Here is a 27333-nt window from a genome sequence, read left to right as displayed (position 1 = left end):
GAGAAGTTAAATGACTAGTCACTGATTATGATGTGCATCTGTTATTTATATAATGAATTGTGGAGTAACAAGCTAGCAGTGAAATTTGTACCATAAGTAATTGCTCAAAGTTAATATACACTACTAACTGAAATTTGAACCATTGTGTTGGGGGGCTAGTGTTATTTAAACCATGATCACTGAAATTTGTGTATATCAGAACTGTGCAAAGCAAGGCCTGCCTAACCCTCTTGGTAAAAATAAAACACCAACTTAAACTGAGTTCACTGGGTCATTGTTACTTTCAACTTTTAAGGGATGTGTACCCCCCAAACTTTTATTTTATTTTATGTACCACATTTAATAGTTCCACAGTCAGCCACAAAGCAACGTACATTCAGGAAAGTCTAGCTTCTGTCTTTGTTCTTCCACCTGTTTCCTTCTCCCCAATCAGTTTTTGGTTTATCCTTCTATTACTTATTCTTTTAGTATAAGCAAATACATGTACGTCCTCATATTCTTCTTCACTTACTAAATAAAAAATAGCATTATTATACACACTGTTCTGCACCTTACTTTTTAAAACAACATATCTCAGAGATCACACAATAGTAGAAAATACACTTTTACAGGTGTATAATACTGCATTGTACTGAATTACCAAATAGGTTTTTTGTTTGTTTGTTTTTCCTTTTGCAGGAGGGAGAAGGGGTGGCTGGCAGGTATGGGGATTTGAATTCTTGACCTTGGTGCTATAACACTGCTCTCTAACCAACTGAACTAACCAGCCAGCCCAGATGGTGGTGGTGGTGGTGGTGGTGGTTGTTTTTAAAACCAATTCCTTGATATTTGGATTATTTCCACTCTTTTGCTATTATATATAGTCTGGGTTTTCATTTGCATCTCTCTTACACATGACTGAGTTTCTTTCCATATTAAAGAGACATTTTTAAAAAATATTTTAGAATAAGAAGTTTTCAAATAAAATTTTCACACAGATAAAAAGAACTATTAAACATAGTCCTTAAGAATCTGAGTAAATTAAGAACCCTCCCATCCCCACGTAGGCTTTATTCACATCAGTTCCTCTACTCAACACATTTATTGCAGGTCTTGCTGTACCAGGGCCTGGCCCTGTTTGCTAACAGAGGTGTAAGCAAAGGAGGACGGGAATTCCAGGGAAGAAGTGTCCAGCGGTGCCAGTAGTTTGAAGACCACTGGAGTGGAGAGCACCTGAGGCAAACTTTCAGTGAGGAGTACAGTTGACTCTTGAACAATATGGGTTACGGGCACCAAACCAACACATCCCCAACTGCACAGTCAAAAATCTGCATAGGGGCCGAGCCCGTGGCGCACTTGGTAGAGTGCTGCGCTGGCAGCGCGGCGACGCTCCCGCGGCGGGTTCGGATCCTATATAGAACTGACCGGTGCACTCACTGGCTGAGTGCCGGTCACGAAAAAACGACAAAAAAAAAAAAAAAAAAAAAAATCTGCATAAAACTTTGCGGGGTGCTTCCCCCACCTCCAAATAGATGGTAGCCACACTGCACTGTGCCCCAGCCCTGTGGGGGTGCTAGCAGCTAAGTACTTAAGTACTTAACTACTAATAGCTTACTGTTAGGCAGACTACTTACACATGTCATGCACTCACGACATACCTAACCAAAAATTTTCCAATATATTTATTGAAAAAAAAATCTGTGTATAAGTGGACTCACGCAATTCAAACCCATGCTGTTCAAGAGTTTGCTGTATTTCATTGGGCCAAAGGAGGAAAAGTTTTCTGGGTTTTAGAAAAGGTCTGAGCAGAGTTTGAGGGGTCATGATAAAACAAACCTGCCTTTTCTATTTCTAAAAAGAGAGGGGTGGAAATTGGGTAAGCTACAGGTGCAGAGAATTATGGTGATAAAAGCAGAGCGAGACCAACCAAAAGCTTAAAAACATGGCTGTAATAGAAACATGTAGCTAGGCACCTCTAGTCACATGTAATACCCAACACTGATTATGGAGTAAATCCAAGAAAAAGTAACAAGAGCCCATGAAGGTTTCTGGCTAGGGACAAGGATATATCCCTACCCCACATAGGTGGGATCACTTCTACTCCTGAGTCATCTGAGAAATTAAAGTCTGAGAAACAAGCAGGCTTACTATGAAACTTTGTGCAATTTACTAGACAGATTCTGTCATGATATAAAAATGAATATAATGAGAAATAAGCTACCACTTATGAGACATCATTTTAAAAATAATTCTGAGATTCTTTGATGGAAGTAATTACACATCTAAACAAAAACCCCAATACAATTAAACCACTTCATAGCATATTTCTCATTAAACCCATCAGCAATCATTTACCATTTCTCTTACACCTACAATTAAAACCCAAAGAGTCAACACAACCCAGGTCACAGCACATGTCTGACTCATCTTTGTATCCCCACAGCACCACATACAGTACAGTAGGCACTAAATAAATATTTGGTGTATGAAAAAATGAAAACACCCTTCCATAGCAACATGCCCAGACTTTTCCACGGGAGGACCTTTCTCCTAAATTGTAAGTTAGGGCAACTCCCTGGTAAACCTTTCAAATAAATTCAAACATGTATTGAGTGCCCAGTATGTGCCAGTGTCAGGCACTATTCTTGGCACTGGGATGCAGAGATGAGTAACACATAGTCCTTAACACCCTGAGGAGACTCAGTCTAGCATGAGAAACACAAACCATAAAACACAATGGGAAAGTGCCTTGGAGATCAGACGCTGTGGGAACACCAGGGAAGGAACAAGTAATTATGCAGGGGGTGAGGGAAAAGGGTGAGGTCAGGGAATCCACAGAAATGTGACTCCAGCCCCCTCATCCCTTACATTCACACACACTCACTTTAAAATGACACTTGAAAGACAGAAGCACAATCAAGTTCTTCCACTGCAAATAAGCCACCATGGGTCTGAAATACGTCAAAGCTATTCCCATGCAATACAAAGCCCACAGGCATTTACTGGGCACTTGCTGTGTGCCAGACACTGTTCCAAAAACTTTGTAAGTATAAACTTATTTAATCCTTACAAATAACCTGACGAGGTTGGTGCTATCATCATCTCAGTGTTACAGATGAGGAAACTGAAGCAAAGGTTGAAAAAACGTGTCCTAGATATCAAGCATGGGCATTCCAGAGGCTGAGATGTGCACCCAGTTCTGGCTCCAGAGCCCCTTTCTTAACCACCCACTTAGCCTCACTTCCTGCCTCTGGGCTCCTTTGCACTGTAAAACTTCAGTAATACCAAACTACTTTGAATACTGGGAACGCAATCCTAATCATTCTAACCCCTGTGCTTCTGCATGGAAAGCCCTTCAGCCACCCCTCACCAAACCCCTCCACTGCACAGCAACGAAAACCTTATTTCCCTTCTTTGCTACACCCATCCCCATCGCTGAATTTATCAAACTGTACTATAACTTTTCATTAACATTTATTCTCATAAGTCTCTTACACTTACCCTATGATAATTAACACATATTCTACTTTAATTACTTGCTTAAATGTCTTTTTCAAAATGTCACCTCCTCAGAGGAACCAATCCTGACCCTCCTCTGTCTCAAACTGATTTTCCTGCCCTCTCAAGTTACTTGCTTTCTCAGATCAAAGGGGTTTCCCCCTACTCATCGTCCTTCTCACAGATCCATTTTTAAAATTTGATTTCCATCTTTCCCACTAGAACACATACTTCATGGGGGCAGGAGGCATAACTGTCTGTTTTATTTGTCACAGTATTTTCAACACCTAATCTTGGTACACAGAAATTATTAAGTATTTGTATAACTGCCTCCTTACACTAGCAGCTCCTTGAAAAAAAAGGCTGTCAATGTGTTTTGTAGCACCAACACACAGCAAGTGGGAAGACCTCAATGAATGTTTATTGAATTAAAAGCAAATAAGTGGGATAAATAGGATTCTCTCAAGAAAATAAAGTAGTTTTGGAAGGGACAAATATGGCCAAAAATACAGAGGCATGGGAAGACGTGACTTTTGGGGGGAAGTAGTAAAAACTGGGGCTGTACTACAGGGTGCACAGGACAGAATCGGGACACTGAAGAGGTGAGCACACATCAGGTTGCAAAGACATTTTCAATGTCTTTCTGAGGCAGCAACAATCTGTCAGAGAGTTTTTAGAACAGTTGTGGTTTTATAAAGATCACTCAGGCAGACATGGGGATGGGGGAGGCAGCAGTTAACTGGAGGTACAGAGAACCTAAGCCTGTTACAAAAGTCCAGGCGGTGTTGTAAATACCACTCACAAGATAAAAGAGAGGAAAGGAAGAGGGCCTGGAATCTGAGACCAGAAAGAATGGCAGAATACCCTACACCACAAACTGACAGCTTGTTCTTGGTATTATGACGCTCATTTTTGCTAGTCACCAAAGTTCTTTTCTAAATTAAATTTGCATGACCAAAACAGTACGTCCAGCTTTTTCTTTTAAGTACAAATTAAACATTTTCCTGTGACTTCACATCATTAGCCTTTGAAATACTTTATATGAATACAGTACTGTTAATTAGAAGAAATATTAACATTTCAGGAAATCACAAGTTAGCAATTTTTTATGGTATTTCCTGTCTAATACCTTCATTGCACTTAGACACTTAGAAGAAGGCAACTTCATAGAAACCAAAATGATAATGGTGGAACAGCCACAAGAAGAATATATTTAACATAAATCACCGCATTTAAACAAACTCAAAAGTAGGACAAAATTTAAGTAAAAAAGTTGAATTCTGCCATAGCAGTGCTTCAAGCAAGACGGTATGACCCTGAGTCCCCCCACCCCAAAAAAGAAGAATAGCCATGGTTCTCATCAGAAGGACCTTATGCATGACACTTCACTGCTTCCTTTGATCCTATAACACTTTATTTATTCTTCTGTTAGAGCATTTATCATACTGTTTCATAATTTATCTGTGTGCCTATCTCCCTGGTTAAACAGAAGAGGTCCTCTTGATCATTTTTGATACATCTGATTTTAATGCATCACCTGACACAGCTGATGTTAAATAAGTATTCGCTGAATGAGTGAAAACATTAACTCTCAAAAAGGAGGGCCCTCCTAATAAAAACCTTTTTAGTTACCATTCTGATTCTAGGAAATAAAGCTCAACGAATCTGTTATTTGGATGCTTCTTTTTTCTTCACCAAATTAAATCTGCTTCCAGAAATAACAAGGAAAAAGATAAGTTGCTCTACCAGTCTAAACGTAATGCATTAGGGCTGGCCAGTTAGCTCAGTTGGTTAGAGCACGGTGTTGTAACACTGAGGTCAAGGGTTTGGACCTCTGAACGGGACAGCTGCCAAAAATATAAAAAATAAAAAGTAATAAATGCATTAAAAAGTTCTGACCATACCATAATTTCATATTTCCTTTTCTCTGTACCATGAAGGGTATGGTAATTTAAGGGGGGAAAATTCGAGAATGGTTGAGGCAGAACTGGGAAGCCCATGGTAAAATTCAGCAAAAACTGGATCAAGCAATCACCACGTGAAAGCCACACACTCACCCTGCCCCCCTCCAAGAGGCTGCAGCAGCCAGGTGTGATGGCACCAGACCTAACCTAACTGGTCTCTCCACCTCCAGCTCTGCCAGTGCTAATCCACCACACAGCTTGCTGCCAAATTAATCTCCCTACAGTACAACCTGTGATCAACAGGCCCCAGATGAAGTCATCATTGTCCTCCACCCTTCAACGCCTCCGTGCAGTAGCTCACTCCTTCCAGTTGATTGCAACACCAAGGTCCGAAACCTCAGAGGTATCTTTGACCCTTCCCACACCCACTTGCCTAAGTCCCAGAGACTCTCCTTTCATTTCTTCCCATTCACCCTGCTTTCACTCCCTCTTCTAGGGCTAACCCTAGCCTAGATCAGCTATGACCAATAGAAATAATGGGGGCTACTAATGTAATTTTAAATTTATGAGTAGCCACTATAATAAGTAATAAAGAAACCAATGCAATTAATTAATGTTTTATTTACAACCAATATATCCTAAACATGTTTTCATTTCATCTTGTAATTATAGTACTGATGAGACATTTTACATTTTTTCCCAAACCAAGCTTTTCAGATCTGAGTGTATTGTACCCTGACAGGACATCTCAATTCTGACAAGCCACATTCCAACTGCTCAATAGCTGCAAGTAGCCAGTGGCTACTACACTAGATGGTTCAGGCTTAGATGGAATGATCCCAAATACTTTTCCATCCTTCTCTTCCACTGTACCCACTGAGTCCCTCATCCTTTTCTCTTAAAAACACTTTAATTCCAGGTGTAATGACCATTCCTGTAACAGAAGGAAATGTAATAAACTCATTTCCTTCCACATCACTACTCTGGCTCTCCCCTTAAGTATGAAATGCCTTTTCTGCTCCTCTCCAAACTTTAAGACCCAGTTCAAGTGCTACCTCGATCATGAAGTCTTTCCCATATTCCTTCTCATAATCCATCTCTATCTCCCTTTACTTCTATATCATCTTGCAATTCTGTAACAGTGTTTTTGCCTGTTGTGCCCAATAGACTGTAAACTCCTTAAAGACATAGTACCGCTACTCATTTTATAAGCTCTAAAAGAATATGAGGGTACTTCAGAAAGTTTGTGGAAAGACTGAATTAAAAGAGAATATGAATCTTTCATGAACTTTTTGAAGACCCCTCATGTAGCACAGTGCTTTGCACACAGCAGACCCTTGATAAGCTTCTAATGAAGTGAACTCTTTAATTTGCCAGCCTAATAACAGAGACAGGTGTACCCTTCACATGTGTACATACCCAAGGAACAGGTGGGTCCAAGGTAAGCTAAACTACTGCTTAATTAATACTCGCTGGCAAAATGAGAACTGACTGTGTTGGTGCATCCTCACCCAGTCATGGAAAAAGTGACACTAGCTCATATTCTGACCCAGAATTCTGGAAAATATCATAGATCAGAAGGATCATCTTCATGCCAGAAGAGGATGGAGGCCAGAACCCCTGGACATTCTATACAGCATTATGGACAATAGTCACAATAATTGATCAGAGATGGAACTATTAAAAATAACATGTTTTGATGTCATGCTGGAAAATGGTAATTCCCATATTGGATATCTTTCTCTGAATAACAGAGGGCTGAAGTGACAACAAGGAAAACTCAAAACCTGGTCCTTGCTCTGTAATACTTTAGTTCCTATACCAAACATTTGGCTTTCTCTGTTTGTGAAATGAGAGGGAAGAATAATCCCCATTCACTGCAGGGACAGTTTCCCCTAAACTGTTTTTCCCATGCCCACTACAGTGTAAACTCCACAAAGCTTCCCAAATGATCGTGTTAAAAGAACATTTAGATAGTGTTCCTCCTCTGGCTGAAACCCTCTAGTGGCTCTCAGTCTCAGGCCAACAACTTTCCAATGGCTTACAAGATCCTCCACAATCCGGCCTCCTGCTAGCTCCTGAACCTTGTCCCAACCACTCTCCCCCCATCATTCTGCTTCAGCCTCACTGGCCACACTGCTGTTTCTCAAACACACAAAGCACACACTGCCTCAGGGCCTTTGCACATGCTCCCTCTGCCTGCAAAGTTCCCTTCACCCCCAGCTCCAGTCATCTGTCTGGCTCACTACCTCAAGTCTCTGCCCAAATTACCACCTTACCAGAGATGCCTTTCCTGATGACTGTATATAAAATAGCACACCTTCCCCTCATATACCTGACACTCTTTATCCCCAACAACCCTGCTTTATAACCTTGATATAATACATGTTTACTCTGTCTACCCATATACTAGGAGATGGGCTCCATGAACACAGAACCTTGTTTGGTTTGTTGTTGTATCCTCACTGCATAGAAAAATGCCTGGAACACAATAGGCACTCAAATATTTATTGACTAAACAGATGAATGAGCAACATTTTTATTCTCAAGGAAATAGCAGAATGAGGGCTCATTCCTTCACTTTTTCAAATAACATTTTAGGAAGTGGTTTCACATTAATATCTTAAACTTAACTATAAAATATGAACATATCATGAAAAAAATAAATATTACCCTTAGGTATATAAATTTAGACATAACAGTCATCCTATTAAGCAACCTGAACAATTCTATTCCCAAGAAAATTAATGTTGCAAGGGTTGGTACATGTCCTTTCAAATCTGTTTTTTGGGTTGTTGGTTTTTTTTAATCTGTTTAATGCATGTTTATCTAGATAGATATAGCTCTATCTTCCTACCCATAAAAATAGGATATCTTTGATTCTACTCCATAACTTGTACACTATATCATGCCATTTTTATATACCTAGAACCATCTTATCCTTTTTTTTTTTTTTTTTTTTTTTTTCTTTTTCGTGACCGGCACTCAGCCAGTGAGTGTACCGGCCATTCCTATATAGGATCCGAACCTGCGGCCGCTGGGAGCGTCGCCGCGCATCTTATCCTTTTTAATAGCCATTTAATTTTCTATTTTGTAGGTACACCCTAACATAGAATCCAATCCCCTAACGATGGACTCATTCAACTACATTTGAAAAGAAAAAAATCTCAGGCCAAATGCACCTTCTTGTCAAGATAGTAGGATTTCACCTACACATCCTGAACTGAGCAGAAACTGATGCAGATTACTGAAAGAACAAGGAGGTACTCTGAGCAGAGGGTATCACGTGAGACCTGAGACCAATGAACACAATCTTTTGCTCCCTACCGAATGGCCCCTTCTCTTTCTTTCTTCACAATTCAGCAAGCAATCATGAAACTATAGACGACTCTGGGGCCCACTCTACCATCTCTCTGTGTCATCTTCTGCTCCTTTTTTCCCCTTCCAAAAGATGGACTATCCCAACCCAGAACCAGCCCCGACATGGACTTAAGAAGAGTGGCACCTATTGATTCTCCCTCACCCAAGTGTTACACAAAAGATATCCATAAAGGGTCCCTCAGAGACCCTCCCAAGGCCGACTTTATTTCCTGAGCTGCCTTCGTGATTTATATAGCAGTTTCTCCCCCTCTTCCGTCCCAGCAGTGATTCCAGAACAGGATGTTGCTCATAAATCTTTTCCCTCAGCTTACCTACCACCCACTGACCAGCTTATTTTTACAAGAGTTGCTATTTCCCATACTCCCTTAGTGCAAGTGTCCTATGTAAAGTCACAAGAGTTTTGTTCCCGAGGTCTTTTCTCAACATACGAACAAGGCACAGTCAAATGTTTTATTTCTGGCATTGTGAGTGCAGGAAATTCTACGAAGGGCTATGAGCGGATTTCAGTATATTAAAAAATACATCCTAAATCCAGAGAGACAAAATTCAGGCAAATCACTAAGATGGCATAACCATTTCTTGATGGCAGAGGTCAATTCTCATTCATTTTTAAATTATTTAATTTATTAATTTATTGAATATCTACCATATCCAGGTATAATGCCAGCCCTTGGAGACACAACTATGAAAGTTCTTAAACAGCGGTCCAATGACAAAATCTTGTCAAAAAGATAAAGACAAAAGCAATTTAGTAAAATAAATGCCATGAAAAAAGGGTTGCATCTTTGAGAAGCAGGGACTGTGACTGTCTGAGGGTGACGGGGGAGTTTTACAGAAGCAGGGACTGAACCAGTAGTTTAACAGTGTGCGCTGCTCTGGACCTCTTCTTTCCCCGTCCTCCTCCCTTGGCCCCCAACACAGTACTCTCCTGGTCTCCCTGTCATTTCTTTTTTTTTTTTTTTTTTGTCTTTTTCGTGACCAGCACTCAGCCAGTGAGCGCACTGGCCATTCCTATATGGGATCCGAACCGGCGGGAGCGTCGCCACGCTCCCAGCGCAGCACTCTACCAAGTGCGCCACAGGCTCGGCCCTCCCTGTCATTTCTTTAGCAGCTCCTTAACCTCCTTGAGCCTTCTTGCTATCTAGTTGCCACTAAGTTGCTACTTAGTTTACTCTTCCGGGGCATTTCTCATCTTCTCACTCCCCTCGGGAAATCTCATGCACAACTGTGATTCATTTTCTACTGAATAAATGTATCTTAAGCCCAGACCTTCCCCAGTGAACTCCACACTTAGACAACCAACAACTGCCCACTCGACACCTCCACTTGAAAGGATGTTCACAGGCATCCCAAACCCAGACTACTCAAAAAAAAAAAAGAACTTGTGCCACCCTCAGTCTTGCCCATCTTGATGACAGCCTGTTCCAGCGACAAAGCCAAGCAATTAAGAATTGTTCTTAACCCTTCTCTTTTATACATCCAACCTACCAACAAATCCTTTTTTGCTATTTCTCAGAAATTATTAAAAGTTATAATTATCAAAAAGTATCAGTTCTCTCCAGCTCTCTCATGGACTACTTAATAACCCCCAAATGGTTGCTCCACTTCTGCTTATGTCCCACTAAACTCTATTCTCCATTTGACAAGCAACCTTTTAAAATCATATCAAACCACTAACCTTTAAAATTCTTTGATGGCTTCCTGTTCACGTAAATATAAAGTCAAATTTCTTAGCATGGCTCGCTAGATCATTTCCTGACCTGGCGCTCTCTGCTCCAGCTATACTGAATGACACAGGGCCTCAAAAGGGCCCTATGGTTTTAGGGGTGGTATTTGTTGATGTTTTTACCCAAGTCATCAGAAGTAAGGTTCCTTTTACCTGGAACACATTTCTCTTTTCCCCATTCCACCACTCAACTCTCTTAACTCCTACACATACATCAATTCTCTGCCTAGCCACCTCTTCCGAGAAGTTCTCCCTGATTATCCTCCAAATATGCAGTATGGAGGTGCCCCTCCTATATCTTCCTGTAATGCCCTGTACTTCCCTGATAGCACTTACAGATAAAGGAATGAATGGCTGAAGCAGAAATGGAAGAGAGAAATAGCACATGCCTATTTCAAGGCATGGCTCTTGAAAGACAAAAACCTGTATGTGGAATTGAGAGACCTTCTGTACAGCTAGGCACCACCGTTGGTGGAAGGATAGTAGTGATGGGAGATGAGACTTGAAAAACAGGCTGAGGCCCAGGGGATGAAGGGCTAGATGCCATACTAAGTGAATGAAACTCTAAACTGCAGGTGATAGAAGCCCTGAAAGATTTTTAAGTAGAGAAGCAAAATGAACACATGGGAAACCTTCTGGTACAACCAAGTTTCTTCTTTTGAAGAACAGATGGAAGGAAGGGATACAATTAGGATAAGGAGATAACGACTTCCATTTAGAGGGGAAGAGGAATATGCAAAGAGAAATGATGATACTCTGGAAGCAGTTCTGGTTTAGAAATCCAGATGTGGGAATCTCCCACTGGGGGTAGTGAAGGCACTGTGAAAGACTGTACAGAGAAAATCTGTAGCATAAGAAGGAAGCAAGTTGGGAACAGAGATTTGAGGAATGCCAAACTCTTATCAGGATAAAAGAAAATTTTTAAGAAATTGGGAGGGCCTGATCAGAGTGGTAAGGTGCATGAGCCAGGATGTGTCCCAGAAATCAGAGGAAAGGGGGAAGGATTGACTACATCATGTGTAAAATTTAATATAAACCACTCTGCACACAGTAGGTGCTGAGCATTTGCTGATGTGCAAAATAAACTGCAGCACCTCCATTTAGGTTATACATATATACCAAAGAAGCCGCACATTCCTCAGATTATCAAGTTGTTATCTTTTTACAGAAACTGTCGCTTTGGGGAAGTCGGGAGAATACAGCATACCAAAAAACACAATCCCCGATTCAAAAGATCCCAGCTCTGAGTCCTTCTGACAAAAAAAAAAATACCTTACTTCATACAAATAATTATCCTTTAATTTTCTGAACTGGTAAGTTTAATGCATCTTATCTTCATAAAGGAGAGAAACCTTGCTATAGTGTGTAAAGGAGTTAGTGTGAAAAGGTCATGTGAGTGGGTGTGAATGGGGGAGGGGTGCAAAAAATTGAGCAATGACAGACACACTGATGGTGGAGAAAGACTGGAGGAGGGATGGCCTATGCAAATACCTATGCATTAAAATCAGCAGATCCTAAAGGGTCAGCCAGCAGACTGACTGAGCCAAACACCTCTTATGGACTCAAAAAAATGCCCATTAGCCTAATAGGGATACTAACTATCCATATTTCCTTCTGTGACCCATCCTGGAGCAAATGTCTTCAAAATATAAACAATATTCCTGGGTTTTGTGTGTGTGTGTGTGTTTGGTTGGTTGGTTGGGGTTTTTTTTTTTTTTGGCTACAATGCTTCCCTAGATACAGGCTTCAAATGCCAAATGAAGGGAGGAATTTCCCCCTATGGGCTTTACCCTTCACTTCTCATTTGCTCATGGGTTGGTAAGAGAAAAGTCTTAGCAAGTGTGTATAGAAATTGAATATGAACCCAAGCCAAACACACAGGCTAAAACAGACAAAAATGCTGCTGTGAAATGACACTGACAAATTAGACTAAAAAGTGAAATACAGGTAACTTTTAGGTCTCACTGGCTATAAGGCTTGCCTTTACTTTAAAGCAATCTGTTTTTAAAAGGTCAATGAAGACAAATAGGTAATAGTAAGTCATTGTTTACACAATTGTGAAGACTTATACACAGGCCTTAAAATGTAGTTTTCAACAGTTGGGTCAACAACAAGTAATTGTCTCAACAGTTATGGGATTTCACAGAAACACCAAGTTAACCCATCAGGAATAAAGCAAGGACTTTGGGTTGTTTTTCCAAGAAAGGTCAAATAAATACTCATTATAACCATCCTCCACATCAAAGTCCTCCATCTCTCTATGACAGCAACAACACCTCCAGGAGCAGCAAACTCAATCATTCATTAATTGCTGGTTATTTGCAATGCACAGAGATAATGCCGAAGAATTAAACAGGCTTCTGCTATAAAAGAAGTTCACAATTTACATGTGTGAGACTGAGGCAGATAAGTACTACAGGTTGTATTAATCTTGGTCTAATCAGGAGGGAGAAACCACACAACAATATAAACAGAAAATTAACATTTAAAAATATTAAACTATGATAGTGGAATAACTACAAAGATGCAAAGAAAACTCTAAAGGGTACCCAAGGGCTGAGAAAGGGTACCCAAGGAAAGGCAAACTTTGAAGGTGGGGTCCCATCCCAAAACTGGAGTTGTGGTTTCATTGGTACAGTTGCAGCCCACTGGATGGCAGAGAACTTCACTGGGGCATGTCTACACTAGCCCAGCAGCAGGAAACAATCCTCTGGCGTGTAAGCAAGCAGAGGCTGATAGGCACCCAGAGGGAGCCAGGCACGAGGCCTGGAGTGCACCAGTGGGTCTGCACCAGGAGTTCCCAGGTGTGGTGGTCACTGAGCCCAAACAGGGGCATCAAGGTTGCCAAGGGACTGCATGTTTTGGGCACATGGCTGGGCAGAGCACCCCTGGATGTGCTTACTTATGTACTTACGCACTGAGCGCACATGCTTGCACTTACAGACTGTACAGCAGGAGCAAGAAAAAGCAGCAACCAGAATGAGGAAAAGATTCTCCTTAACTCCAGCAATGTCCCTCCAGCACCTTCTACTGACATGTAACACTGTTCACTGTAAAGGAGAAATGCTTAAAGAGTCCGTTATTGCAGAGTAGTTACAGAGAGGCATGACACTGAAATCTGGCACACAGGTAAAGGCAAAGTTGGAAGTGCACAAAGAGAACAATGAATTTCTTCAATGACTAGAGTTTTAAACAAGATGATATTTCAGCTGAACCTTGAGGAAAGGGTAAGACTGATAGACTGGGGGCTGGGAAAGTGAGAGAAAACTCATTCCAGGTTGACAGGATCAGCCAACCACTTAACCTCTTTAAGCCTCAAATGGAAATACCTGCTTGACCTAACTTACAAGATCCCTATGATGTTAAAATGCAACAATGGACTATTAATAAGCTTTGAAAAAAGTTTAAAGCATTAGATGAAAAATAATTGATGTTAATACCTCTACACAGTAACTAGAATGCTCTCGTATGAGCTCCTAGCAGACTAATCTGCTTCCACCCCAGTTCATTCCCTCCCATCACACCAGTTTCTCTCCCTATCCCCTCAGCCTCATTCCTAGTAGACACTTTTAACATCAAAGGTCTCCACAAGTCTTTGCTGAATGAGTGAATGAATCTTGGATTACCTTGAGAACAGAGAAGAACTTCCATTTAAAATGAAACTAACCTGAAGGAAATACATGATTTCTATTTACTTAAAAGAAAAAGGTAGGAAGTACTATTAAATAAATATCCACTTTCTCTACACAGTTATCCGTGTTTATCTTGGTTATACTCTAAACTATATCTTAACATAATATTTTAAGAGAAAATCTGATATAAAAATTTCATTAAGAAATCAATTCATAGTGTCACCTACCATTTTAGATTACCCAAACTCTTAATAATACAAGTTCCATAATAACAAACCAAAAATCAGTCTTGTGATCACCTGAGCCCGTGGTTGGTGGGAACTTATAACTGAACATTGCAACTGAACAGTTCACACACACTTGTCAGACCCTGGTGACTGACGATGCTTGAGGGCTGCACCTCAGAGCAAGGGAAGGCTGCTTCCCCTATAGTGCCCAATGGAGCCCAAACTTTTAAACCTCTCAGGTGTTTTAGGAACATCATAAAGTTCAAATTCTCCAGGCCCTAAACACTAAAATTATCAAAGGCAAGTCAACAGAAAATTAAGAAAATTTAATGTTCATTAAACACCAATTCAGTGCCAGGCAATCTACTAGGTTTTTAAAAAAAACACATTTAATCTTCAGTATTATTCTTATTTTACAGATGAAGGAATGAGAGTGAATGAGAGTTTGGAGAGATTAAGTAAACTGCACAGCAAGTGGTGCTAGAATTCAAACCCAGGACTACACGATTTCACTTTTTTTTAGCAGCTGGCCAGTAACAGGGATTTCAAACCCCCGACTGTCAGTGTTGAAAGGTCGTGCTCTAACCAACTGAGCTAACTGTCCAGCCCTGATGTCAAAGCAAACTCTTTCCTTTAAACTTAAGTTAGGCTGCTTCTCCAGGTGAGAATGTAGTGGTAGAATCCCTGTAAGAAGTGTTCACCAGAGTCAATCCTGTAGGTTGAGGACATGAGGACAGAAAGAAAAAGTCACATTGATTTCAAGAACTATCTAAATATCCTCCCATCTCACTCCATTCACTCCCTTTTCTCTCAGCTTTGTCTTTGTCCTTTATAAACTATTGAGGAACACATATTTTTAAATATACTCTTTAGACAAATAAGATACATTCTTCACTCTCATTTATGAAGAACTCTGTTCTATTGGCAAATCAACACCTCCATTCTTAAGAATGATTTCATATCTCAGTCATCAAGTGTTCACTGGAAGAAAGAAAGTCTCTGCCGGATGTTGAAAGATAATCTAAAACGAGAACTGCTACAACTTCTAACCGTTGAGGGGTTGATATATTAACAGGGCTACCACCTGACATCTGTGTAATGCTGCACAGACCACAGAGTGCTCTTAGAGATAGCACACATCCTCCCACTGCAGGGACGAAAACAGCTCTGACAGAGGCACACTGGGGAGATTCTAACCTAGGATGGGCACCACTTCCATCCCTTTTTTTAAATTTTAACTTATCAATATACAATGTAGTTGATTTTCATGTCCCTTTACCAATTCCTCCTTTCCCCCTGTCTCCCCCATCAACATCATATCTGTTCACTTGTCTTAACAAGTTCAAGGAACTGTTGTGGTTGTTGTGTCTTTTCCCCCCCATCCCTTAATTTTTTAAGTTAATTCTTTCATCCTTATTCTGCCATATGGCTCGTTAGTCACCCCCCTATCCACCCCACCCCCCCAAGCCTTCTATGCATCAACGTATAGAAATCAGCTTTGTTCCTTCACTGGAAAAGATGCAAGTTTCTCTGACTACTACAGCCATGCTAAAACAGTTTCCCAGGAACAACCTTTTATCTAATGCTCATTTAAGATGTCAGAAAAGAACAGTCAACTGCAGAGGCTCTCTGGCCCAAGCCTTAGAGTTTCAAACCAGAGCTCAGAAATTATTCTCCAGCTTCAGAGGAGACAGTGTGGACCAGGGGTTAAGAACTTGGGGTCTGATGTGCCACTGATGAATCAGTTAACCTTTCCTTTCCTTTTTCATCTGTAAAATGTAACCCCATAGGATGTTGTAAGACTGAAGTAAAAGCATGCCTATCAAATGCTTAGCCCAGAGTCTGGTCACTGTGCTCATTAAACATTAGCTGCTTTATTCTTGTGGCGTTGGTGCTCACAAAAGCAGAGTTAGCTGGTAGTATCTCCCACATTCTCACCATTCCGACAGCAAAGGAGAATGGAAGGCCTTGAATACTCTCTTATCTACAGTTGAAAATACCTCAGTTGGAGGATGGCTTCTCTCTGCCAACCATCCTGCAGTGCTGTGCTCCTATCCAGCTGTGACCTCTGCTCCTTTCTTTCTCAAGTCTTACAACTTGTTTGGAAGATAGACTCAGAAGGTGATTACCAAACATTTGGAAAGTCAGTAAACACATCAGAATTCTTGGATGCCCAGCGCCTTCCTAGTTCCACTCGGGTTACAAAGGGCAGTCTCTGACCTCCAGTTGTTTAAAATCTGGTGAGGGTTTAGAATGACTGCAACAGAGGAGCCAAGGGAAAAAACGGCAAGAGATAAAAGCCTGATGAGGAGTTGAGTAGACCAGGAGAGGCGTGTACTGAAGGGAGACCTTCAACTGCAGGAGTGAATTTAGAGAGCAATTTCAAAGTCTTAATTTTATAAAATGTTATACTATTTTTATTTTTAATAGCGTTGCTTTCAACATCATAAAGTGTTCAAATACTACAGTTTTGGTTAAAGGTTTTGATCATATGCAAAACCCTGTAACTACACAAATAAAAGGAATTAAAACATAAACTTTAAAACAATCTTGCCTTTGGAACTCCTTTACAAAGTGCTAAGATTTACTTTAAAACTGACCTCTCTCCCCATACAGGACAGCTGCCAGGAAAAAACAAACAAAAAAAACTGACCTCTCTCTACACTGCATGGGAGTAAAGGAGTTTTTGTCCTGATGTTGGGTGGGAAAAGGAATAGAGGAGGGAGCTAAGCCCTCATTCTCACCAGATAGGGCTCAGAAGTTCTGCCCTATTCCACTTTATTGTAACTAAACTGCAGCTGAACAAACTGCACTTCAGTTCTCAACACAGGAAGGACACCTGCAGGGCCACCTTGGACACAGAGCAATTTTCAGTATTTAAGAATCAGGGCAAGCCCTGTATAACAGTGGCTGCTCCCCTGTAACCTTAACAAAGATCTTCTCCAGTGCGAGCAGTCAAAATTCAAACGAAGAGCAGCCCCATGCTTACCACTAGGAAACCCTGTTTTCTTTTAATTAAAAAAAATGTAGAGGTCACCCCTCAGCTTTGTTTACAAGTAATGAGTCCAGCAGCCCCCATTTATCACCCCTGGAGATTCTTTTACACTTTGATGTGAAAAGAGTCAGGGCCCATTGTGATTTCAACTACTCCAACAGCAGTCCTTTCATTTGCAAACGAAGCCCTGGCCCCTAGGAAGAACCAACTGTCAGAAAAAAATTCATTGCTTTTCCATCCAATTATTTATCAGAGACGGGGAGAGAAGCTGGCTTTAAGACATCTCTCAAGAAAAAGTTCCCAGCACACCCATAATGCATTCCCTACCTTTGCTGGTTCTTTCTGCCCAGAATGCTTCTTCCCAAGTCCCACCGTTCAAGAAAAGCAACCTCCTCTGTTAAATCATCCCATCTGGAATGACCTTCTCTCTCCTTTAAGTTCTCAAGTGGCCTAACATTACTTAACATTTAGGTGTTCCTCCCTTAGGGCAACTCTGCGATTTTCCCCAGAGCAAAGAACGTACTACCACTCTGAGTTGGCCATTACAGACACTCAGCCATTTCAACAATGAGGTCAAAAGGCACCCATCTTCCCCTCATGTTACCGGTCTCTCATATTAAAAGGAGCTGAGTATTAAGGAAGCTTAAAAGAGAAAGAGGATTTAAAGATTTCTTGAAGTATCTGAGAAATTTGAGGTGGTAGTCAAAAAGAGGAAGGAAGGTGCACAGCTCAACTAGAAGGATTTTTTGTTTTTTAATAAACTTTTTGAATTAAAATATGACATACGATGTATGGGGGTTTAAATAAATAAATAAATAAATATGACATACATATTTATTTATTTGTTTATTTATTTCTTAAGATGACTGGTAAGGGATCTTAACCCTTGACTTGGTGTTGTCAGCACCACGCTCTCCCAAGTGAGCCAACCGGCCATCCCTATATAGGGATTTGAACCCGTGGCCTTGTTGTTATCAGCACCACACTCTCCCAAGTGAGCCATGGGCCGGCCGGCCCCTTGACATACATTTTTAAAGTGTATAGCTCACACATGGAACTTTCACAAAGTGATATGTATACCATCGTAACCAGCAACCAGATCAAGACACAGAACAGCACTTGTGGACAATTAAACTATTTTAAGCAAAAAGACTTATCTTGAATATAACTAAGTTTTAGAGTTAACTTCCATTCTTTGGGATAGAATCATAGTTTCTTAACCTCAACACTATTAACATTCAGAACCAGAAAATTCTTTGTGGTGGGGGCTGTCCTGTGTGTTGGTAGGATGTTTAGGATTATAAATTTAGCAGCATCCTTGGCCTCTACCCACTAGATTATAATAACTAAGAATCTCTCCAGACATTCTCAAATGTCCCTCAGGGGACAGAAGGTGGCAAAATTGTCCCCAGTTGATCACCACTGGTCTACAGGTATTTAACACTGGTATTATGTATTAGTGTGCTTCCAATTAAATACATTAATAGGAAGCAAACAGACAAATCCGCACATTCAACTCAACTCTCAACTAGTCAATGCCCCCCCCACCAAAATAAGTAAATGCTCTAGATTAAGACTCGAGACAAAACCTAATGCAGTGCGTGAAGTTTAGTTTGTTTAAATCATAATGTAAACAATTTAAAAGACATTTTAAAGCAAACTGGAAAATTTGGATATGGGCTAGGTATTATATGAATCCAAGATGTTAATTTATTGGGTGTGAGAACAGTGGGTAGATATGTAGGAAAATATCCATATATTTTTACAGAGGCACATAAAGTATACATGAGTGAAAAAATAGATGTCGAGGATTTGCTTTAAAATACTTAAGAAAAAGAAAAAAGAAGAGAAAAATAGTTTTTTTGTTTTTTGTTTTTTTTAATGTGGCCAAATCTTGAGAAATGTTATGTCTGGAAAAAGATATTTGAAAATTAACTTAAAATCTCTTTACTTCTAGGAATGTCCGAATATTTCCATGACTTAAAAAAAAAAAAAAAAATTCAAAGTGAAGAAGACTCTCTTCTGGTTAGCTCAGTTGGTTAGAGCACTGACTGGGCTAATAACAGCAAGATCCAGGGTTCGATCCCTGTACAGCCAGCTGCCAAAATAAATAAACAAAGTGAAGAGAGGAGAAAGAATAATAGAGACCTGTGCTTAAGTTTATCCTAAATTAGGTCACCGTGGGCAGTCAGGGCCAATATTAATTCTTTACCACTCATACAATGCACAAGATATTTGTTTTCTTTCTTTCTTAACCTTTAAACTATGTCTTCTCCTTAAGAACTCTTGGATCACTTCATGCTTTCAATAGTTTAACTGTAACTTAACTATAACTATATCTTAACTATATCTAATAACATCTTACCTAGGTAAATATACACAATGCACCTTCTACCAATGTTTTCAAGTCTTTTTAAGGCAACAAAAAAACATTATCTGATGAAAGTCAAAAGCAGAAACAAAACTGCAGTGTCTTGTGTGTTTAATGTTATTTCGCGTAGAAATCAAAAATTTTTCCCAACCAAAAACAAACTAGTTGCCCCCGCATTCCCTATATTCCAACTCACATATTTAGCTATGAACTTCTACAGGCTCCAGTACAATGAAGCTTCTCTTCTGACTACTTTCTGGGGTTCTCATGAGGTACAAAAAATAAGACTCGGATTCTGAAATAATGTCCCCCAAACTTCTGAAAAACAGGTAAAAACTGGAACTGAAATTCTCTTCTTCCTAACTCTATTCCACACAGATTCCAAAGGAAGCTGATTGCTACAGCTTCAGAAGAGAGGATTATTATAATGAAGCCCTCCAAAAAGGAAGAAAAAGGTTCTCCCCACACCAAGATAATGTAAAATTAGTATTCTTACAAGGATGATGCAATCCTAAGCAATTCAACTCAGTGTCCATCTTACCCACCACCTGGACTAAAATGATATAATGCCAACTGCCTGTACTAGTATCCATTACACTGAAGGCACTAAATAAGTATTAATTCATTCTTCTCCAACTCTCAGCATTAGTTGAAAGTTCAGAGCTGAAAGCAGAGAGAAAAGCCACATACAGATGAATTTAAAACCGACCCATGGGCACACTGACTTGTGAGCTTAGAATAATCTAAAGATGACTGTAATCAGAAACCTACCTTACAAGCAAGCAATTCCTCTCCCAAACATCCACTCAAATAAAAACATATGTACTACAGTTATTCGTAATAGCAAAAAAGTGGATACAATCTAAACATCCATCAACTGACAAATAGTAAAATACAAGATGGTGTATTCATACCATGGAACAGTATTTGGCAATAAAGAGGAATGAAATATTAATATATTCTACAACATGGATGAACCTTGAAAATCTCATGCTAAGAAACCAGTCACAAAAACCCATATATTGTATAATCACATTTGTAGGAAATGTCCAGAATAGGCAAAAGTATTAAGTAGATTAATGGAAATCTGGGGTTGGGGGTAGGAATGGATTAACTGTAAACAAGAAGTTCCATCTATTAGGGAGTGATGGAAATGTTCTAAAATTGGTTGTAGTGATGGCTGCACAACTCAGTAAATTTACTAAAAATTGTTAAACTGTATACTTAAAACAGCATGTATATTATACCTCAATAAAGTTACTCTTTTTGTTGTAAAAGATGACTATGCCACTTGTAGAAGAGCAAATACTATGTAGCAGTGTGATTTAGGACAATCCCATTGCCAATATTAAATGTAAAATAGACCACAGTAAAACTTTAAGTGTTTCCATATGCCTCGCAAATAAACATACACTTCGTGTCTCGGTTTTTTTTTTTTTGATTTTTTTGGTTTTTTTTGTCTTTTTCGTGACCGGCACTTAGTCAGTGAGCGCACCGGCCATTCCTATATAGGATCCGAACCAGCGGCGGGAGCGTCGCTGCGCTCCCAGCGTTGCACTCTCACCAGTGCGCCACGGGCTCGGCCCTGTGTCTCGTTTTTAAAGATCTGTTTCTCGGGCCGGCCCGTGGCTCACTCGGGAGAGTACGGTGCTGATAACACCAAGGCCCCGGGTTCGGATCCCATATACGGATGGCCGGTTTGCTCACTGGCTGAGCGTGGTGCTCACAACACCAAGTCAAGGGTTAAGATCCCCTTACCGGTCATCTTTTAAAAAAAAAATAAAATAAAAATAAAGATCTGTTTCTCTATCCTTTTCTTTCCCATAAATGCTATTCCTGCAGTAGCTCACAAAGGAGTCCCTTCAACCCAGAGTTGCCTCTAAACAAAGGCTTTCTCCTTGAAGTAGAATGGAGGAAGCTACTGACTTCCCTGAAACCCGCCATTCTACCATCATCACCTGAATGGTAAAATTAGTAATTTGCTGAGGATTTACAATGTTCCAGGCACTATGATAAGCACTTTACATGCATTATTCTCCTTATTCCCATTTTAATGAGGCTTTAAAAGTTATCAATCTGCCATGTAAGAGTGTCAGAGAAGAGGTCTCAACAAAGCTGTCTGGTACCAGCATCCCACACTCAGCTGTGCTGTACCATGACATGTAATCATAGGTCAAATGAATTTTACTGGTGAAATTACTCAATGTTTCTACAGTTTAATCTTTTTCCTCCCCAAATTTAACTGTCCCTTTGGAAAAAAACTAAATTATAAAAAAGATTTCCTCGGGGCTGGGATAAGTCTGAAAGTAAACTCTTCTAAATGCAAACTGAGTGACACATATTAAACTACATATGACAATTTCACATTTCAGTTAGCAACTATTTTCTAAAATAAAGGAAAACAATGTGTTTTATATAAGAAATATTGTGCTTATAAATCAGGCCTGAAACTACTTCACTTGAAAAACACAGGAAATCTCATTTCCCCATTTCACAATTGCAGGTGCAGATTATTTACAATGCCCAGGCCAATTTCAGAAAAACATGGTGCTATGGATTGAATGTTCCCCCCAAACCCACTGAAGCTTAATCCCCATTGTAACTGTTGAGGGTGGGAAATCCTATTACGATCAGTGAAAGGGGGGGACTTGAAGAGGTGATTAGATTGTGAGGACCATGCCATAGTGAAAGGATGGATCCATTTGATGGTTTAACGATGGTCATGGCATGGTTCGGATGGCTTTAAAAGGAGACGCTCTCTCTGATCAGCCGCCCATCATGTGATACCCTGTGTTGCTGTCACCACCCACCAACAAGGCCCTCACAACACGTGTTCCCTAGGCTTTGGGCTTCCCAGCCTCTGAAATTGTCAGCAATATTGTTTATTTACAAATTACCCAGTTTCAGGTATTTATGTTATAAGCAATGGAAAGGGACAAACTAATACACATGGACTAGAGCCATTATCTCTCTAGTAAGTCTGGAAGTTTGGCCCCTGATTTACTCACACAAAGAAAATCTATCCATATAATAGGTGTTAATGTGCCTAACACCTTGCAGCTTCATCACTAATTGAGGACTCTTCTCAATTAGGAGAGTTAGTTATTTAAGACTCTCCTGTGGAAGGAGAGCTTCTGAGGCTACAATATTACAATGTAATCCAAGATTCACAAAATTCAGTCCTTTAAATCTTTCCAAATACTGAAAAGCATATCAATAGATCTCCTAAAACATTTATAAGAAGTAACCACCCATACACCCCTATAAGAAGTATCCAATCTGGTGGTATAGCCTGAAATAAAACTTCTTTCATTCTCATGTTTTATCTTAACATGTTTCCCCCCATTAAGCAAGTATAAATTTCCCAGAATGTACCCCAGCTTTACTCTCTGGCTTCAATTACCTGCATCCGATTTGAGAAGAATGCAATTTACCATGTACTTTGTAAAAATTAATTTTAGTTTTAGGATTCCAAGAAGAAAATGAGAGATTTGAAGCAATTGATACAAAAGGGTTAGAAAAGGGGACATGTTAGTGAAATTGCCAAAAGGCATGTTCTCTTTTGATAACAAAGAAGAAAAAGAATTAGAAACTCCAGGAAAAACGAAAACACTACAAATTTCCCTACAAATATGAACTTTCAAGTGGTACTTGGGTTGACTTTAAACCCATGGAGGAGACATGGAATCCTAGACACTATTTTGCTTCTCGATTAAAATAATATAAATAATGCTTATTGGTTTTTCAACTTTTATTGTTAATTTAAAGTCAAAACTTGCAAGGACACAGATAATTATAAAATATGTTATCAATCTGGACAATTCAAAGCAAAGCAGAATGTAGAGAAAGTGAAGGAACATGGTCAGGGCCCCTCAAATGTTCAGAATCTTGCCAAGCATTTGATGTAAATATGCACGTACACCCAGGTGTTCCTTCGTTATTGTCTAATGTAACTGCACATGTGCACCCAGGAGTCCTGGATGATGGACTTAAGCTTAAAAGACGAGTGGCTCTGATCCACAGTGCCCCCTACCCCCAGGATGCATGGGGGGTGGGGCCATGGGGAGGCCACTATTGCTGCTGGAGGCTGTTGCTGCAAGCTATTGCTGCCAGTGCCCCCAGGATGCTCTGAGAGGCCACCACCGCTGCTGCTTCTGCTGCTATTGCTGCTGCAAGCTGCTGCTACTACTGCTGAGGACTGAGCTCATGTTGTCTGCCAATGGCTCCCAGGATCTTTCCCAATTATCTAGAGCATGGACCTGCATGTGAGGGGTCGGTGACCCAACCTGGTATGGGGGGGGAGGCTGTGACTCAGTCCATACAATGGATTTGAAGGGTCTGTGGGCCCAAACCCGTAGCCCTAGCAAGACAATTGCCCTAGCCAGACAATCAGTGTAGCTATTGCTGTAACCCAACACAGAACTAATCAGTCAGAGGGTAGAAGAGAGTGAGGAGGTGAAAGAAAGAGTAAGAATAAATATATTACCATTTTAGATCATGAGAATTTGATGGCAAAAGAATATTTAAAATATTTAATATTGATTATGTATTATAAAATGTATTATAAAGATATCTAAATTTTCTAAATAGAAGAAATACAAACATCAAAACTAAATGGAAATGTAGAAGCGTATACACTATTTGATTACATTTATATAAAACTCAAAAGCAGGCAAGACAAATGCATGGTGTTAAGACCTCAGAATAGTGTTAACTTTTGAGGGAGGTAGTAGCTGATAGGAGGGGGCTTCTGGAGTGCTGGCACTGTTCTCTCTTGCTGTGTTACACAAATATGTGGTTCACTTCATGAAAATGCATTGAATGTCTACCCTTTTCAATCTGTTATACTCCAATAACAATTTTTAGGAAGAATTAAAGAAAGAGGAGGGGAAGGAAGGTAGGGAAAATAGAAGTGAGTTCAAATTCAATAGTCTAATGCTGATATATCTGGAAATCACAGAACAAGCCTATTATTTATAAGAGCTAAAACAAATATTGTCTTCGCAAATTATGTTAATATTGTGTTCGTGCTTGTGATTTTTGATAGCCCTGAGCAAAGTAAGGGTTCACACTCAGATCTGTATTTAGTTTGAGTGATTAGAGCTGCATACTCAATATACATCTGTTTCCTTTGCAAATATATCCTAGTCCTGGACCAGTTCCACACGAATTTCATGTTTTTTCTGGACTACTAAAAGATTAAATACCTATCACGATTAAATATTTAAACAAGTAAGCTATTTGTATATGTCAAAAATAGAACTCTATTTAGGATTTCCCTGAGATTATCATTTGGACTAGATATTAAAAGGTTCATATCAGGGAGATGAGGAGCTGAAGAGACAAATGTAACAAATAATAAAAACAGCTCTGTAATTGCTAGAATGTTAACACAAAGGGCAGTTACCTATTCAAACAATAATTAGCAACAGAAAACATATGCAAGTAATGGAATACAAAATATCTTTTTAATCTTGCCACTAATAATACTCTTTAACTATTATAATTAATTCCTCTACCATTGGATATTACATTGGATACAATGTCAATAACTAGAACATTTTGAAAAAAATCAGACCACCACAAAAATCTTACAATTGAAGTTTAAAATTTCTTCATCCCCTTAAATTTTCACTGATCTAATATCTACATTCTTTTTTAGGAAGACCCTCTTTTAATACTCTATAGAAGTGGGGCTGGCCGGTCAGTACAGTTGGCTAGAGCACAGCCTAATAACACCAAGATCATGGATTTGGATACCCGTACCAGCCAGCCGTAACACATGTGCATACAAGCATGTGCATGCACACGCACACATAAAATTCCATAAAAGTCAAATTTCCCTCACTGATGCAGCATTCAAGGAAACCTCAATCAAAATGCCAACAATAGGGGCTGACCCCGTGGCTCACTCGGGAGAGTGCAGCGGCGCTCCCGCCACGGGTTCAGATCCTATATAGGGATGGCCGGTGCGCTCAATGGCTGAGTGCGGTCACAAAAAAAGGACAAAAAAAAAAAATGCCAACAATAATTTTTCTAGAAAATTACTAATAGACTTCAAAGTTCATACACTAGGAGATGTAATCAGACGTGAATAGCTATGAAAATTCCAAAAATGAAAAGGAATGATAAAGAATCTGCCTGTATTTTAAGACACACAACGATACAGTGAAACAGTATGCTGCCATTGCCAGAAGACACAATCAATGAACAGAAGAGAGTTCAACAATAGACCCAAGAATATGATGCAATTTAGACACAGCATTCAAATCAGTGAAGAAAAAGATCAATGATTTAATAAATTATGTTTTTGGTGTGGTGGCTGACCTATAGGGGGATGATTTAATAAATTATGTTGAAACAATTGTCTAGCCTTTTGCTTTAAATTTTTGCTTTAAAAAAATGACTCTCTGGGTGCGAAATTACAGGTAAGTAGAAAGAATAAGTTCTGGTGTTTAAGGTTACTATAGCCAATAATACTGTACTGTGTGTATTTCTAAATAACTAAAAAAGAAGGACCTAGAATATATTCACCAAAAAGAAAAGATAAATATTTAGGTGATGGATATGTTATCTACCCTAAGTGAATCGTTGCACAATATATGCATGTACTGAAACAACACATTGCACCCCACAAATATGTACAATTAAAAATAATTTTTTTAAAATGGCTCTCATATCCCCCATCCTTTAATTTTCTTATTAATATGGAAATGTACAACATATATTTCATAGTCAAATTAATTACAGATGGATCCAAAAACTAAAATGCCAAAGATGTAAAATGGGTTGCAAGTTAAGAGGGCCAAGCAGCTAACCTAATGTGTGAATCCAGCTGTGCAGGAATTATAATGAACCGAAAAGCATCTGTGCTTTCCCAACTTTCCCCCCCACCACATCAAATCTCTCTCAGGCACACCAACAAAGCAGATATCTGCAGGAGGAAATTAGGTGAGAGTCCTGGTTGACCTGTATGTAGGCTGAGGGGAAAATCAACATCTTGGCACAATTGAAAAGCTTTGATGGCATACCCCTTGGGGAGTTCTGAATGAGAAAGCTCATGTCCTGTCTAAAGGAGCTGTGGCTATTTATTTCTGTCTGAGCATAGCTATATGGCAATGCAAGGCCAGTGTTGTTAAACCCTAAATTTTTCAAGAAAAGACAGACATATAGATTGTGATGTAAAAGGCACTGGCAGATTATTTCTGTTATCTGAGGGCACCAACCAACCAAAACCCATATGTTGACCAGATCTGTCCCACAGGCCATCAGCTTACAAGTTCTAATTTAAATGCAAAAAAATAAAATCATACAAGTGCCAGCAAAGAACACATGACATTATCTTCACAATCTTGGAATAGGAAAGACCTTTCTAAGCACAATCAAAACCAGAATCCATAAAAGACGAGACATTTAACTACATAAAAATTTAAAACTTGTGTGTAACTGAACTTTATGAACAAACTGAAAGACAAATGACAACAGTTTTCCCCTCAGGCTCTGGCAGAATGTGGATTGCTGCAGTCTGGGTCACATGTCTTCCCTTTGGTGGGGGAGGAGAGTGTACCAAATTAAACAATAGTACCGCCACGGCCACCAGGAATTGAAGAATTTCCTAAA

General features: G+C 39.7%; 1 protein-coding gene across 4 annotated transcripts in view; it reads right to left on the bottom strand.

Moving 5' to 3' along the window:
• Nucleotides 1-27333, bottom strand: part of AFF1 (ALF transcription elongation factor 1) — a 178905-nt gene that overhangs the window by 137702 nt on the left and 13870 nt on the right. The window lies entirely within an intron of this gene.

The sequence above is a fragment of the Cynocephalus volans genome, chromosome 9, assembly GCF_027409185.1.
Source record: "Cynocephalus volans isolate mCynVol1 chromosome 9, mCynVol1.pri, whole genome shotgun sequence".
In the NCBI taxonomy this organism is placed as follows: Eukaryota; Metazoa; Chordata; class Mammalia; order Dermoptera; family Cynocephalidae; genus Cynocephalus; species Cynocephalus volans.
Note: the sequence above shows the minus strand (reverse complement) of the source record. Positions and strands in the feature narration are given on the sequence as shown.